Here is a 17,015-nt window from a genome sequence, read left to right as displayed (position 1 = left end):
GGCGCTCCTTCTGAAGCTGCTTAGATGTCATATTTCAGCCTGCTGGTAAGTCATTTGATTGATTGCGGAGTGAAGTTTAAATACTGAGCCAATCTTGTCACCAAAAAGACGATGTTAACGCACTCATCAACTTCCTTCTCGGCTGGTGAGGAATGTATTTTATAAACCACGGTGATTTTACTTATTTACATACAGACCTTTATTTCAACATGACAGCACGAGAAGTTTGTAGTTAGGTCTAAAAATCCAGTATGTAACATGTAAGAGGGTTAATTGATAATATTGTATAATAACTCTGAGTATGGAGCCTCATTATAAGCCTTTTATATGTACTTTAGGACGGACATGATGTTCCAGAGTCTTGCAGTCTTAATTGGAATATGATGTACAGAACACCAGTAATGAAGGCCACAAATCTGACGCATACACCAATTAAGAAGATGTAGGAAATGGCAGAGGTGGAAAGAAGTGTGTAATAGCATTTTTGGTATGCCAAGGCCACCGTAGTTCCCTGATGTACTTGTACTAAGAATGTTTGCACTCAAAACTGCTATGCAAGTACCTTTTTGTATGTCTTATACTTTATTATTATTAGTATGTCAATTATTCAGGTACTGTTGTGTGTTTTCTGTCACTGGATCAGTTCAGAACTTGACACTAATTTCAAAGTTTTCTTACAATGATAAGAAATATTATATTATGTGGCAGTATACATTTTTGGGAGACTCACTGATTCCCTTTTAGAGTTTGTTTTCTATTTTGACTTGACTATATATTATTGTCGTATACACTTTTGTATATATTTTGGTTAATTGAAAATAAAACTTAGAATTTTTGGCCGATAAAATAATATTAGTTATATATAATAAACGCTGTCATGTTAATGTATGAAGGTTGTGACAAAATAACATTAGGGGAACATTCTGGGAACCAAAAGAGAACGTTCTCTAAAAGTTGTTTGAAGGTTGAGACAAAGTAACATTCTGGGAACCAAATGTGCAACCAAAAACTAATGTTAGGTGAACGCTAGGAAAACTTCCCATGGCAACCACAGGAGAACCTAGGGGTGGAACCTTCAGTGAATGTTACCGCAAACCAAAAGATAACGTGAGGAGAATCATCTCTGGATGAACAACATATCAAACCTTGCCACAGGTAGACTTACATAGTGTCATGTATACCTAATTAAATGGCCTCTGAGTGACTATCCAGTTTTCTTTTTTTCCTTAAAACTATGGAGTATTTAGTTTTAAGGAATATGGAGTATTTCTTTTCTTTAGTTTAACAAATATACCTCTTTTACATCCAGTTGAGTTGCACCATTTCTGCAGCTCTGCCATTGTTCCCCTCCCACTTTAGAGCTGCTGGTGGTAAAATGCTGCGGTGAATAGCACAAATGACGCAACCTGTGAAAAAGAAACAAAAAAAAATGAAGAAGAATGACATTCCGTTGCGCAGCACTCGGCGACGAGAGTCATACCAAATAGAAAAATGAGTGCACGTTGGAGATTTTACAATGACATTTATCTGTATTCAGTCAGGGAATAAAGGAAAAGAAAAGAAAAGAAAAGGAAAAATACTTTGAGCACAGTATTTCAGGCATGAAACACTCATGCAGCATTCAAGAGCCCTTGTGGTGTGGTGGTTGGTTTTGTTACACAGCATGGATCTCCATTCTGATGTAAAGAGAATAATAATAATAATAATAATATAGAATAATATGACATCCTGTGCTGAAGCCAGGCTCTTGATACAGTATACCTTTCCCTGCATGGTTTTTGTGAGTTGTAGTGTATTTTTGTTTCATCTGAGGATAATGCGCTGAAAGCAAAATCTGATTCCAAAGCAAATCCAAAGCTTTCAATAAGCAAAGCCTTCATTCTTCAATTGCCATCTTACATCAGCGCTCAATCACACAGGGATAAATCCACAGTCAAAGTGGCAGAGTGTGCCAATCACTGCGCCATGCAGTCGCAGCCTTAACAGACAGCAATGTAGTGAAGCCACGGGCTGGGGGGAGCGTTTGTGAATTTTTCATCAAGAGAAAAAAACTGATGCCCTCCCCTCTCTCCTCTTTGAAAATGCCTCTGTAATTCTAACAAGCAAAGCGTACCGCAAGACTGTCTGCTGTCCACTTTCACGTTGTATTGATACAAACACAAACAAACACACCAACAAACACTGATGCAGCTTGTACTACGATAGTCCATCTGTGCATAAAAGACATGACGGGGAATGACAGAAATCTCCACCGAAAAACTAAAAGACTGACATGGTGAAGCATGATGAGACATAACAAACTCTTATGTGCTTAAAAGTGATTAATTTTGAGGTTCTGCCTCATTAGGACCGGGTTTTGGTATCCATGAGGACAACAAGTCCTAACAAGGTCAGTGTTATGCCCGAAAAGGGCCGAAATAGATAACAAACACAAAGTGCATATGTGTGTGTGTGTGTGCACTCGTCAACCTAGCCAACAGTGGACTTCGGCGTCGTTATACATCCACCAACAGGGGACCTCCACTCTAACAGGGGACATTTTTTTAACTCCCCTGTTGGGTCATGCTCTAAATAATGCTAAAATTATCTCTCAGACCCTCTGGTGAATTTTTTTTTTCTTTTAATGTTTGCTAAAACGAGACTTGCAGGTCCAACGCAGCAGTGCCCCTGGTGGCTGGAGCAGGGACTTCACCGACTCATTCACACACATCGTTTCGGATAGCTTTCAAACAGTGATTAAAGTTTAAGCATAATTCTAAACAAAATATGATGTTTAGCCTTTAAATCTTGACAGTGTACTGAAATAAAAAAGTTATGTTACAATAGTGTAGTTTCACTCCACCCATCTCTGACCTTATCTCTACAGTTGTCTACAGTTTTTGACAGATCAATCTGAATTTTTTGTGATGGGTAGGTAATCGTCCAAGAATGTTCCCATAAAATGTTGGTACAAAATCGCCATCTCTTACAATGTAAGAGTTCATACCTCTTTGAAAAGTCATCTGATTTAAATGAAACATGGTGTGTGTATATAGGATCAAACACTCATACCATCTCCATAACCCTAACCTTTTTATGATGGGCAAAACTAATGGGTATGTGATCCAGGTATTCCTTATACTTATGGGGACAATAAGCAAGAATCCTTCACCTTAAATTGTAATAATAATTGAATTAGTACATTTTAAGGTTAAAAATATGATCGGATATAGTTCTCCCCTGCCTAAATACACTGACTAATCAGCAATGTAGATGCCATGTCTTCTAATGTGGAGAAAGAACAAACAGTGGAAGCAGCAAATATGACTTTATTCAAAATGAGAAGCTTTGGGTTAAATGCATGTGCACAGAATCTTTGCTGTCACATGACGACGTGAACCTTAAATGGTGTGTAAGTGTGAACATTATTTGTCCCATGATTCCTGGCAGGCTGCATGGACCAGCACTCTAACATGCTGCGGTTTGTTTGGGTGTTATGTAAAACACTGGGGAGCTGCAGCACTGCACAGTCATGAAGCCCCCTCCTCCTTGATCAAATGAAGATTCATGGCATGGCTCAGTGATATCCTGGGACATAAATCATTGGCGCGGGGCAGACAGTTGTGGCAAGTCATTTCCTGCCGACAATAGCATTTTTTTTCCCTCCTCAATTCTTTGAGTTTGTATCAACCCTCCTTCCTTCAACCAGCAAGTCAAGATGCTCATATTAAAAATACATGGCAACTCTGAAGTGATTTATTCTAATTAACATTTGTTGGTTTATTGGGAAAAACAAAACACATAATACTGAAGCAAAAATACCTTTTTCATTTCTCAGTGTTGTACTAAAAAGGCAACATTACTAATTTTCCTGTGCGACATCAACTATTATTTTTCACTTTCTGCACCATTTCTTGATACATTGTTCATCAAACTTTTCTTTCTTCCACCAGATTAAAATAAACCACTGAAACTCGGTTGTCAAGGTTGTTATCTAACCGTTCCAAACCTACAGATTGATACACTTGTGATAATTACGATAAAAGCAAAATGTTTTTCTTCCAAAATACAACAATAAAAGAGACATTTATTGCTTGAATTACCCATACAATGATTTTGTGAGTCATTCCTTTACCAGAAAGACATCATTATCTGAGTCTTACTCAAAAAAGAATAGGTTTTCTATGTCGATAAAAGGGATAGTTCAGTTTTTTTGTGTGTTTTTGTACTGCATGAAGTCCTGCTACAGTCTGCATTGACCTCATTGTGTTCCCATCGGTGCTCAGAATAGTGAAACATATGCCTGTCAGCTGGGAGAAAGGAAAAATAAATACAGATCCTCCCTTAATAAAATCTTTTCCTGCCTCAGTCTGTAATATCTTAACTTTCAAGTTTGTGTTGCTCTGTAAACCCCTCTCTCTGCCTGCACCAAAGTCCACTGAGAAAAAGATTGATTTTACATCACAGAAGACAGGAGTTGTTGATTCACCGCTGCCTCCATCAGCAAGTTCAAACTTGTGTTTCTGTGACTTTGGTGCTTTAATTCTTTTGTTTGGATTTACCTGAGTGGCACAACCCTGCAACACATGGCAGCCGTAGACGAGTGAGCTGCTAGTCTCCTGTGTCCTTGAGGAGTAAAAATGTTGACTTTCTCTATGGGCTTTGCTACAGGAGGAGTGTTTATAAACTTCAGTTCCCAGCAAGAAAAGGTTGAACTAAAAGTGAACTAAAGTAGCAAATATAAGCTTAAGATAACACAGACTTGTGGATGTTTAGATTTTACACTGTGTTTTTCCCTTGTGCTCTGTGGTGCACACAGCAAATGACTGTGTAATGACCTCATACAACCATACTTTGGGATCATGTGTCATTGGTAAACACCTGGGTAAGTTTCCAGTGGAGAACACATGTGGCTCAGGAGGCGGAGGGTCAGGTCTACTGACCCAAAGGGTTGGTGGTTAAATTCCTGACTTGTATAGTCTGTGTGAAAATGTCCTTGTGAAAGACACTGAATCCCAAGTAGATGCTCGTAATGGGGTGTGATTGATGTGCGATACATATACAATAGCTGTCCTGTATGAATGAACGAATGAGTGAGTGAGCGAGTGACAAAACTGTAGTGAAAAGTGATGTGAGTAGTCATCAAAACTGGGAAAATGCTACATAAATACAGGCTATTTACCATATAAATAAATAAATAGGTGGTAAATTTACACACAGCAGTCTCCAGTGTTGAAGTCTCATGTTTTGTTGACATTGATCCATTCCTCCGTCCTCCTCACACAGACTCGGCGGCTCCATAATTTCATCACCTGACTTCCCTTTCCCGTCCTGTCACCATAAACTGCATCATTTATATAAAACGCATATACAATTTATTCAGGGTTTATGCGCTCCCTAGGTATGAGTGGCGGTATATCGGCTGGGGCTGCGAACTGTCCCCGCAGTCGGAGACAAATGGCTGCTCTCCATCACTGCCCTGAGCATCACAGCTGCTCAAATGTCAGTCTTTACGGCGCTCCGTGAGAGAAAATGACAAAATTCAAATGTCATCTGGAGGAGCCCGTCATTAGAAGGGGGTATAATTATGTAGCAAAGCCTTAATGACCCACGTCTTAAGCAAATATTGCCTGAACCCAGGCTAATTAAATAGTTTGACTGTGGAGCTGATGCGATGCTCGGTGAGATATCAGCCCAAGTGTGTGGGCTCTGTAACTCGCTGAAGAAAACATATTCCTGACATTTGTTTCCATTTTTTAATGAATCTCTGTCCCCGTTAACGTATATATATATATATATATACACTCTCAACATGTATCTGATCACCTTCCACACCCATACGCAACAGATCTGTCCAGACGAGCAGGTGATGGTTTAATTCAGGAGGAGAGGATAATTGATTTTAAGATAGCGAATAAGGCACGTCAATGAACTAATCTGCTCTTGCTGCAGTCCATTAAGGAATTGCTCACCCATGCTAATAGCGGTCGTCCCTAAAGGCTTGTAGGACCGGCGTCAGATTTATTCGACGAGTTCAACTTAACAAATGAAGGTGAGAGAAATTCGACCATTTTTAACAAAACCTGTTGATGTTCTGTGGATTTCTTCTTCTTCTCCTTTTTAATTGTGGCTAATAAATGTTTATTAATATCCGATTCTGTGCAGGTGTCTATTTAATTTCGGCTGTAAGGCTTTTTCACAGAAACCCGCTCTCGCATCTGCTCCGATAGATTACAAAGCATTATTTCAGCCTTGGATGCCTTCCAGAATGTGGGAAGTGAGAATTAGAGAAGGCAGACAGAATGACAGCATGGTTGATGTTATCTCGGGCAGGGAATAAATACACTGCAGCGCAGAGGATGAGACCTTCACAGCTCTGTTCAGACACAGACTCTTCCTGAGACTGTTTCCTGCCTACATTTTTATTGATCCTCTCTTTTAGCAAAGAGGTCGTACCCGTCGTGCCTTGTTATTTTACATAAGGCCTCCAGATACAGTATTGTCAGCGCACTGATGTTGTTTTTATGTTATTTTTGCTTGGGATGTAGGGACACCAATGAGCAATATATATACATTTTCTGTTTTATTGTGTGTTGATGTTTTTAAAGGCAGACAGACTTCTGCTACAAAAAAAAAAAAAAAAAACTGTAAAGAAGCTTTTTTTCGCCGCAAGTCAGCAAAATAAACAAAAAAGAAATGCTGATGCAGACAAGTCAACAGGTCAGGCTGTGCATCCTGCAAAAACACAGGGGTACCTAGTAATAGGTTTAAGAAAATAAAGCCCATCATCAAATTTTAACCATGTCCTGAAAGATACCTCATTGTTCAACAACTTGAATTTACTCAACACAATGCTACGGATACAGTTGACACAACTTGTTTGCCCTCAAGAACTTCACAACTGTTAACATTGAGTTCACGTTGAAATATGTGATATGTAACACGTCTGCATTATAATAATCTATATCTATAATCTAATCTCTGACTAATCATATACCTTTTTTGGAGTAGTGTCCTTACATTAGCCAAAATGTTTCCAACACTGTTCACCCTTTAACACCTTAGCCTTTTTGCTTATTTTAACCATAAAAGGGCCATAATTGTGCTGTGAGTAATTGCTTTTGACCATTTTGCCAGAATAACTTTCAATAACTGGGTGTTAAAATTGTGTCATAACAATTTAAAATGAAGAAAAACATATTTAAAGTAACATTTTTTTTATTTTGTCTCAATGTCCCAAAACAAAAATGTAAACTATTTATAGGCATTTTTCCAACTCTTTGCTCTCTGGCGAAAAAGACGCTGATTCGCCGGGCCTCCTGCAACAGTTGCAACTTCTCAGCTTTCAGAAGCCGTTGGAATTTTTCCGATAGCACAAACCAGTTGTGTAATTACGGTAACGCAAAGTGAAAGTTGTGTTTGTTTTCAACGGAGCTAGTGAACAAAAGCCATGGAGCCATGTCCATGCCGGTTGTGGGTATCCGTTTTGCACACTTCTGTGTTTTTCAATTCTCCCCATTCCAAAGGCCAGTCCGGTGTTTACTTGTGTGTCGCCCCTCACTCAGTCGGGCATTCAGATTTCTCTTCTTCTTTTTCCACCAGCTCTGCCACTGCGAATGTCTAAAATAACACTATCTCTTTGCCTTGCAAGATCACCTGATTCTGAGGACTCCCGGTAGGCGGTCCTGATCTTGCAAGACTGGTTTTCTGCTAAACAGACAGTAGGGGAGTGGAGACAGCCCCCCCAAAACTCCTTGTAACAAACCATTTGCCCATCACAGTGACCCCAGAAGCTGTTAAATCAGAGTCAGAATCCACCAAAACTCCATCCATCCATTATCTTCCACTTTATCCTCCACATGAGGGTCCCGGGGCTTTTGGTGCCAATCCCAGCTGACATAGGGTGAAAAGTGCAGTAGACCCTGGACAGGTCACCAGTTATAATAACTATAATAAATAACTACATATATATACACAGTATTTTTCCTGTCTTGTGCACTGACAGCAGTTGAGAGTGTGCAGCAGAACAAAGCGCTGGCTGACCAGTGGGTGTTCAGTGTGGCTGAATACAAGCTGAAGAATGCTACAGTTGACTTTTCAATCATATTCACCTCGTCGTTCGGAGCAGAAAGTGGTTGTCAAGGGGACAAAGACAAAGACGGAGGATGAGGAGGGAGAAGGAGTGGTGGAGACTGTAGAGGGCGGCTGCAAATTCTCTCCGAGATAAGAGCTGTCTGTGCGCCACAGAATAATCTTTACACTTTACGGAGCACAAGCCACACGCGGCGCTTTCAGCTTAAAATGCATCGTAAGAGGAACAACACAAACAACAACAAAGCACATACAGGGAATGGTTGTTACTGCTGTTCAATAGTATATGATTTAAACACCTGATTTGACTTAAATGAAAGTGAGAATCCATTTAATTTCAAAGGTCTGGTTTGTAAGAATTAGCAACATCTACTGTAATGGTGGAAACTAAGGAAGAATGTAAAGGTTATTATTGTAAAAGGTTATTATTTCAGTATTATTTTACTTAATTCTTTATTCTTTATTCATTGGGTTTAAGTAAGGGCAGTCATTCCATTTAATTTGGACAGTTTGCTTCAGCCTGCTTCAAAACACACTGCAATTTATTTTTTTTTGCTTCAATGAGGGTGATTATAGCTATTTATGAAACAACATGAATTACACATTTTATTACACACCACATTGGTGTGTTTTCTCTTTTATGGCCTTACGTTGCAGCCGCGGCTAAGCTGTGGTTACAAGTGAAGTTTTTTTTTGTTTAGTTTGATTTCTTTACAGCACAAACATCATTTCCATTATACAAAATTGCGCCACAACAAAACATGCTGCTTTCCTATGAGTGTGTCACCTTTGTTTCATGCCACCACCAACCTTCTTTTCCCTTTGTCTCCTTCAAATAATTCTGAACCAAATCACTTAACTTAAACTAATTATTGGTTAGACTCATTCGACCCACCGTCATAATAGAAACTTTCTTATCATGGGAGACCAATGTAGTTGTAACCCTTAAAGACCAGTGCAGTATAATAACATATATCCAAGTTAAACTTAAATGTTGTAGAGTTACGAAAATGCAGCATATCTATATATATATATATATATATATATATGATATGTGTAGAGAGAGAGAGAGAGTGGGTGAAACACAGCAAAGAAAATAATCTATGGACTGGATTTCTGAATATTAACTGGAGTTTTGTCTGTATATGAGAGACAGAACTTTAAAATCACTTGTGAAAGTTTGCCCGATGCCAGTTAAGCTCAGTCTGACATGCTCCTTTTTTTAGTTGGCAGTAGAGTTCTGTAACAACTGAAGTCCATCCAGAGAAGTTTTTTCACAGAGAGCACAGCCATGAATAATGCATCGCAGTCGCCTAATCTGCTGAAATTGAGCTTTTCTGGCTCTTTTTTTTTTTTGTTGGAAGAATTGACCTTTGATTAAGATTCTCAAATGAAACTGTTCTATTTTTGTAAGATGAGTCTAAAATGACCCCTAAATTCTTCAGTCTGGGTTTCACCTGATAAAGAGATTGCTAGAGATACGTGGAGAGTCTATCATGTTTGGTTTTGGGGTCAAAGGGAAATAATTGCCTCCCTCCCTCCCTTTTCATTTTGCTTGTAATCTCTTTACAATAACTATGCAAACTGTGCTCCCAGACATCCGTAGTAATTTGTCAGCCAACAATTCCCAATATGGGAGCAGCTTGTGTTTTGTTGATAGAAATAAATCAGTTGACCTAGATGTCTCTATTAGTCAAGAAAATGGGTTGCATGTGGAAAATGGTAACTTTGAGCCAACCTTTGATGATTTGAGGTTTTTGTTGTGGAGGGAAAAAGGAAAAGTAAAAACTGTGCAAGGCTGAGGTTGATGAAAATGTCTGGGAAAGTATCCAACAACAGACAAGATCAACACTGAGGCTGGAAATCATCCTGAGAGGAAAACTCTTAAGCCAACGGAAGCTGTTAGATCATTCATATCATGGGAATGAACGAGCGTCCGACCAAAAATTTCATAGCAGTACATCTTATTGGCGCTGACATATTTCACTGAGAAATAAAGTGGTTGACTCCGCAGCCAACAAAAACCCCAGAGCTAATAATAGCACGGCTAAAAACGAGGACTCCATTCAAAATAATCTGTCGTCACTAATGATACTATTAAGCAGTTATTAGCTTAAATGATTACTGATGTTTTTGATTGACTTTGAAATTATACCGCATGCGAAAAAAAAAAATATATATTTATTGCCGTGTCACACGGGCAGCTGCAGTCCTTCTGACATTTCCTCGCACAGGGATTAGAGCTGACGAGGCACAGTTCTGCAGAGGGCGTCTAGTGTCCATAGACCGTGTATGAAAATCGTTGCAAAAACAAACTCCCAGAAAACCTTGGAATTTACAAATTTGGAGAATCTCTTTTTCAAGGGAGTCCTGGCCGAGATAGGCAGTTACACATTAACGGAAAACAAATACAATAATCCAGATTAAATTTACATTGTGGAGTCAGCCTCAAGAATTCTCCGTTTGGATGTTGGACGATAACTGTTAGTCACTCATATGTGCCCGTCTACATATTTCAAACCTAATTTACAAAGTTGACATTGTGCTCAATTGATAATGACCTGAAAATAACCATTGAGACCATTAACTCCTCCCGTTCACTGACTTTTTAAATCAAGTGTAAGCTTAATTTCCCATAGACCTCCAAACAAAAGTCATAATAATGACATATTTTCAGATCTGCGTTCTCTCGTTCAGTGTTGAACTCAACATTTTAAGTCGGGTTGAGTTGCAGTGTGTCCAGTGTAAGAGCACATACAGCTGTGGGGCAGTTGTTTGCTCTGAGAGGCAACACAAGGTGAAACACAGGCAAAACAAAATCACATTTTATTGATATAGAAACTGGTTGGTTTGGGTTCACTTTTCTCACAGGTTCCAGCCAAAAGTCATCTATAGTTCAATTTCTTTTCAAATGGTTCGGTCTTGTTGCCATTTGCCATTTTGTGACTCTTTGGCACTTTTGAAAAACCTCAAACTTTCTCTGGAACCCACAGGAAATGAGTCAGGCAGAAATTGGAGCAACATATACCACAGCTATTCCCAAACTTGCACTTGGACTAAGAGCGGATGACCAGGGCCAACAGTGAGCTTGTGGATGTCAGCCAGAGAGGTCAAACCAGTCCCAGTGTATCTATCATAGCTGCCAGGCAGGTCAGCCTGTCAGATCCCCATGGTGAGCTGCCTTTCTGGATCAGAGGGGACGCTCCACTGCCTCTCTGACCCCGGGAATCCTCAAGGGGACACAGCGGGATCTGACACGCTTTCAATGATCTGAACTCACCAAATATAATAAGTCGAGCCGAGTGAGACCCCCACAAGGTGGAGAGGGGCTGTAAATGGAGTCAGGAGATATCACATGCTTTCTTACTCATTAAATTGACACGTTTGCATATTTTACTTGGAATGTAATAATTCGACAAAGGACGTATAAAGTGTCAGGAGTGGCGTCCAGTTTCTGCCACTGTGGCCTGTCTGCTTCTTCAGACCGTGGTTGTTTATAAGGGATACTTTGAGTTCCTGTTGCCTCTTTTTATCCTTTATCCTCTGACCTCTGGCATAGAGATCGCTGTGTGTGTTTGTGTGTGTGTGGAAATCTCAGTAGATCAGCGTTTCCTGAAATACTCAGCCCAGCCTGTCTGTTACCAACAACAATGCCACATTCAATGTCACTTAAAATCGCTTTTCTACCACCCTTCTGATGCTCAGTTTGGTTGGTTGACTCAATCTAGACGCCTAAGTGCATTGAGTTGCTGCCATTTGATTTGTACCTAATAAAGTGGCCACTGAGTATGATTTCCTCTGATTAAATACGCTTTGCAAGCAACATCCTGCAATTAAAACAACATACTATTAAATATGCTTTGGATGAGATAAACAAAACATTATCATCAAACTCTCTGATTAAATGAAGTGGATGATTCACACTTTTCTTTCCCTCTGACACAATCACAAAAATCACGTACACCATATGGAATGAAGTGCCTCCTTAAGCCATGAATCACATTATTTCTGTCTAGTTCTACATATGAAGAAAAAAAGGTGTTGTGTTCACCACCGTCGCGCCAAAAGTGGAGAGTGCATCACCTTGATAATTGTGTCCATTGTATTTTCAAGAACACTGGAGTTCTCGCTTCAGACCAAGGTTTATGCCACTTGGCAGCAACAGACAACAAATCCATGCAAAAAGGTTTTGGCATAATGATCCATTTTCTTCCTCTCCCTTTTGTTTTTAGCGACCTCAAGGACACAAGTTTTGATGCACGCACATCAGCGCAACAGTGTTTTTAAGAGCTTCTTATTATAGTCGACGTGGCACAAGTGCAAGGATGCGCTGTAATTACAAGGCAGACATAAAGTTTAAGCACATACTTTATGCAAACTCCGTCTTGTGAGAGGCTAAATGGACTGTCAGAGGAACAGCCTCTTATTATTCACATCGCAGGGTTAGAGGTGCAAGAGTTGATGCCTATTAAAGAGGTTTTTTCTTTTTTAATTAGAGAAATTGTCACGTTTGACGTCAACGACACGGAAATCCACACAGCAAATTTGGCACGTCACATATACATATGTTATTTTGTGATACGTGTACTTTTGCTGTCCAGACGTGTGGAAGTTTGAGTTTTTTCACTTTCAGTTGTGTGCTTCTCTGTTTTCTCTTCCATTTCTTTTGTGACACGCCAGAGACAAAGGTGCATGGCTTGTGTTTTGGGCTGTAGTTTCCCTGCTTGTCTATTTTATAATGTTGTCTTGGCATAATGTAAACTTGTTTTTAACATTTCATTTATTTAGGGGCGCCACGTGAGTGGACCGACTGCTGTTTTTAGGTTTGGAAAACGTTTGTGCTCCGGAAACCTGGCTGTTTAACCCCTACTAGTTAAATTTAAAATATGAGATTCATTACACCTGAAGTATCCGAGCACAATAACACAGCTAATTCTTATAATTGTAGGTATAATTGCATGTGCCATCACATGCACATGCATGAAATTGATTAGAATCCGAATAAAACCTAAAAAAGGGGGATGCGTAGATCTGATTTCCTGTTTTATGGAGTATGGGAGAGCCAACAAACATGGCGCCATTGTCAAATTTGTTATCATGCATTGGAAAAGCCTATAAGATGTGAAGACTGGAGCGAGCAGTGGGCGATTGTGATCGTGCGTCATGAATTCATTCTTCAGCAATCTGTTCCCATAATAAGCCCAACTTTACAGCTTTTATACGGCAACTTAAGAGTCTAACTTCTACAAATCTGAGAAAAATAAACGCATGGAAGCATGAATCCATTCGTAAATAAAACCGTGCATCTCGGAAAACATTGTGAAGACGAGAAACTGCAAATGTGTTTCCACCCTCAGCTGGCTCTGTCCACCGTGGTGATTGTCTGTGTGCAGAGAGCATGAAGCGACATGTTCAGTAGCCCTTGACTACATGCAGCACAAACAGCTTTAGGTGGGCAAACGGGGAGGTGGTGGAGGTGGTGGTGGGGAATATTACATCGTCCTATTACGAGCATAAGCTCCTCAAGCATCGCATTAATAATGTGGTGTTTATCCAGGAAGCCACAGCGAGGCATCAGGAGAAGGGAACAGTGTGAGTGTCACCGAGTTGGACCGGCTTACCTGCTGTTGTTTGGAGACCAGATGGTAAAGCGTTCCAGAGTCACAACATCAAATTTCCCAATAGTCTTCAAACACAGATGTTTGCATTTTCAGACAGTTACTTTGTTGTACATCAACTCCTGAGTGCCCGGTCCAATGTTACAATTATTTTTTGCTTAATTTGAATGACCACATTTTATACATTCACTTTGTTTTTCCTCTTGATTTGTCACCCCCGTAATAAAAAGACAATGTTATTTGTTTATACGGCTCAAAACATTACCATTACCATCATTTATGACCCTTTATTGTCTGTAAAGTGTCTCTTTGAGCACCCTCTAAAAGTACTATATGAATAAAATTTATGATTATTATAATTATCACCGATCACCACTGAAGAATAAATTAGTTTTAATACATCATAATGCCGTGGTTTTGGTTCATAGCAACAAGAAAAAACAAAAACAATTTACAGGAAAGAATGACAATTTGCTTTGTTCAAGAAATGTGAACACTGATTTTAAGTGGGGAACCGAACAGTGGCATCATCCTGTTTACAAACCTGACAAGTTGTTGGTAAATTGCTATTAAATTATGAGTCGCACAGCTGCTCGAGGTCACTCCAACATACTGGGCATTGTTTCAAGTTCATTAACTATTAATAAATCAGCTGGTGGGAAGAAGTTGTCGTGGATTCTTTTCACTTTCACACTTTGAATTTCTTAATTAAGAGCCTCCGCTTTCACTTTGTTGTCCTACAGGACTCTTATATAAATAAATATTATCATTATTATTATTATAATTATCATCATATGCACAGTGTGCTATTGAAACTGAAGGCGATGGGGACTTTTTCCGGGTTTTAAATTTGAAATGGGAAGGACGATCTCTTGATGTGTTCAGCGTACATGAACAGAAATTGGTACATGCGTTGATCAGGTCAGGATGCACAAAAAAGTCAATGAGGACTTTGCCCTAAATCCTTAAGGAGGGCAGCCATTTTGGATTGAATAGCCATTTTTTGGGCGACTTTGGCGATGTCCAACTTTCATCAAAGTGCCTTGATGAACCAAAAAATCGTAAAATCAGAACACTATGTTTAAAATAAATAACTCAGAAGTGCAATTAACATGAAAAGTATAGAGTATATATATATATATATTGTTTTACTGTTAACATGATTGGCAGCCATCTTGGAATCCTATGTCAAGGGTTTGTAGCTGAAACCTCTGACTTAGGAACTCGGAAATTCCAACTGGAACTCACCATGAAAGCAGAGATATTGGGTTTTAAGTGGCGATTTAAAACTGCGTCAATCATACACTGAATACACATGATTGTATTATTACTATTATTGCAGCTTTATTTATGCATTTGTTTTATACAATGGCTGAAACAGCCTGAATAAATGGTGGAAAAGTTGGCTACCCTTGGAGTTGGGGGGAAAACAATCACTGCTGACGATTATCTAAAGAGGGTATCATTTCTCAGGCTCAAGCTGGGTCATTTGAGTTTTCTTGGCAACTCGGGTCTGTTGTAATTCCACCAGCTATTCTACTCTACTGACAGAATATCATCAGTCTGGCTCCGCTCACTACATTTCACCGTTTTACAGGCAGAAAACAAAGGGAGCGGCATGTGAGTGCCGTGATGGCAGCAGAGGGATGCAGGGCAGAAACAGTTCCATAAACCTTTCCTGTGCTCACCTCAGCACATCACTGCTACAAATGGACCATTAAGCTAATGGAGCCAAGCAGATAAAGCACATGTTCGCCTACCATCTTTACAAAACTCAGAGGGAGCCAATTACAGCAAATCGTCTTTCCCCGTGCAGAGCACTACCTCATTCAAAAGTACTTTGCGGTGGCAGAACAAAAATTAAAAAAAAAGCCAAAGCCATAATTTACATGCGCAACAGGTAAAGTATCTACATTATCAGGACTCTTACCAAAAAAAAAAAGGAAAAAAAGAAAAACACTTGCTCGTTTGCTGTTTAAGATTTATGCAAGTGGAACAGATTGTACCTTAAGGGGCAGTTTGAGAAACAACCCAGACGTTTGGTTAATGGAACATTTGGAAAGCCTCAGACTTGCTTTGATTTCTCATTTACACTCTTGACAGCAACTAAAAGTCGAGATAAATTTGACACTTTGAAACAAAGAGCCACGGCGGCCGTTATCGCAGGTCAAACGCACAATCCCAATATCTGCTTTAAGCCTTAAGCACCGACTGAGAAAAAAAAAACAACAACGCCACACTCGCAATCGGTGTGTGAGTGTGACTGATGGAGGATTTGAGAAAATACACAGGGTTTCTGGGAATATGAAGAATGTGGTCCGTCCACAGCGGTGGACATTTTTCAGCCGGCTCTTCCAGAGAAGAAACAGAACATTACATTAGCTATTTTCCGTGTTGCCCAGTAACATGATATTCAGTAATACCTGACTACAATATGATAAAAAAAAAAAGGTTAACTATTACAATTACTCAGCCAATTATTGCTGCTGATTTGAGTATTGAGATCAATATTTGTTGTAAAAGTAGAAGTTGGGGGGACTCACGTTTGCAGTTTGACCGGTGATTTTGTTTTGAAAAATTGGATCAAATTCAATCAAAACTCAAAATAGCTAGGTAACTTAACTTCTATACCAAGTCATTAATCATAGTATTACTTTTAAAGGACTATAAAGAGATGATTATCATGTAGACACTTATACTCTGGTGTTTGTCTGAGCAAAATAGTTCAAGACAAGTTAACAACCAAGTGTCAGAAGATTCATATCAGATTGTTACAGAGTAATGAGCACTTTCCAGTGTATAATTTAACAGAAATTAAGTTAATTAAGAGGAAACAACACAAACTTTTCCTATAGCAATAACCAAGAGCTTGCTGTGCCGAAACTCTGACCCATAAATTGCCCCAAATTGCTACTGGTTTACTCAATCAATTGCATTCTGACTCACAAGGTCCAAGTTTTAATTGATTCAATGTTGATTCATTTCGAGATATCTCAGTTTCACTCGGTTATGAAAGAGATTTTCACAGAACTAATGCTGCAACTTGTACAAGATTTTGGAATTGCTCTGATCGGGTTCATCGTATTTCCGTTTCCACAGATGAAATGGCATTTATTAAAATCAGAATCAGATCTTTCAAGTGAAGGTGGATGTGAATTGGAGGAATGGATTTTCGGAGCTCAGTCGTGGTTGAAACGCAGTCAGCAAGATTTATTTCATGACTTTAAATGTGTGAATAAATAAAAATGTTTGGTCCAGAAATGGGTGCGTCTGCAGGAAATTAGCAAGTGCGTGATCATGGCAAATGGGTTGACATTTTCCCCCACT

The sequence above is a fragment of the Solea solea genome, chromosome 2 (genome assembly GCF_958295425.1).
Source record: "Solea solea chromosome 2, fSolSol10.1, whole genome shotgun sequence".
Classification (NCBI taxonomy): domain Eukaryota; kingdom Metazoa; phylum Chordata; class Actinopteri; order Pleuronectiformes; family Soleidae; genus Solea; species Solea solea.
Note: the sequence above shows the minus strand (reverse complement) of the source record.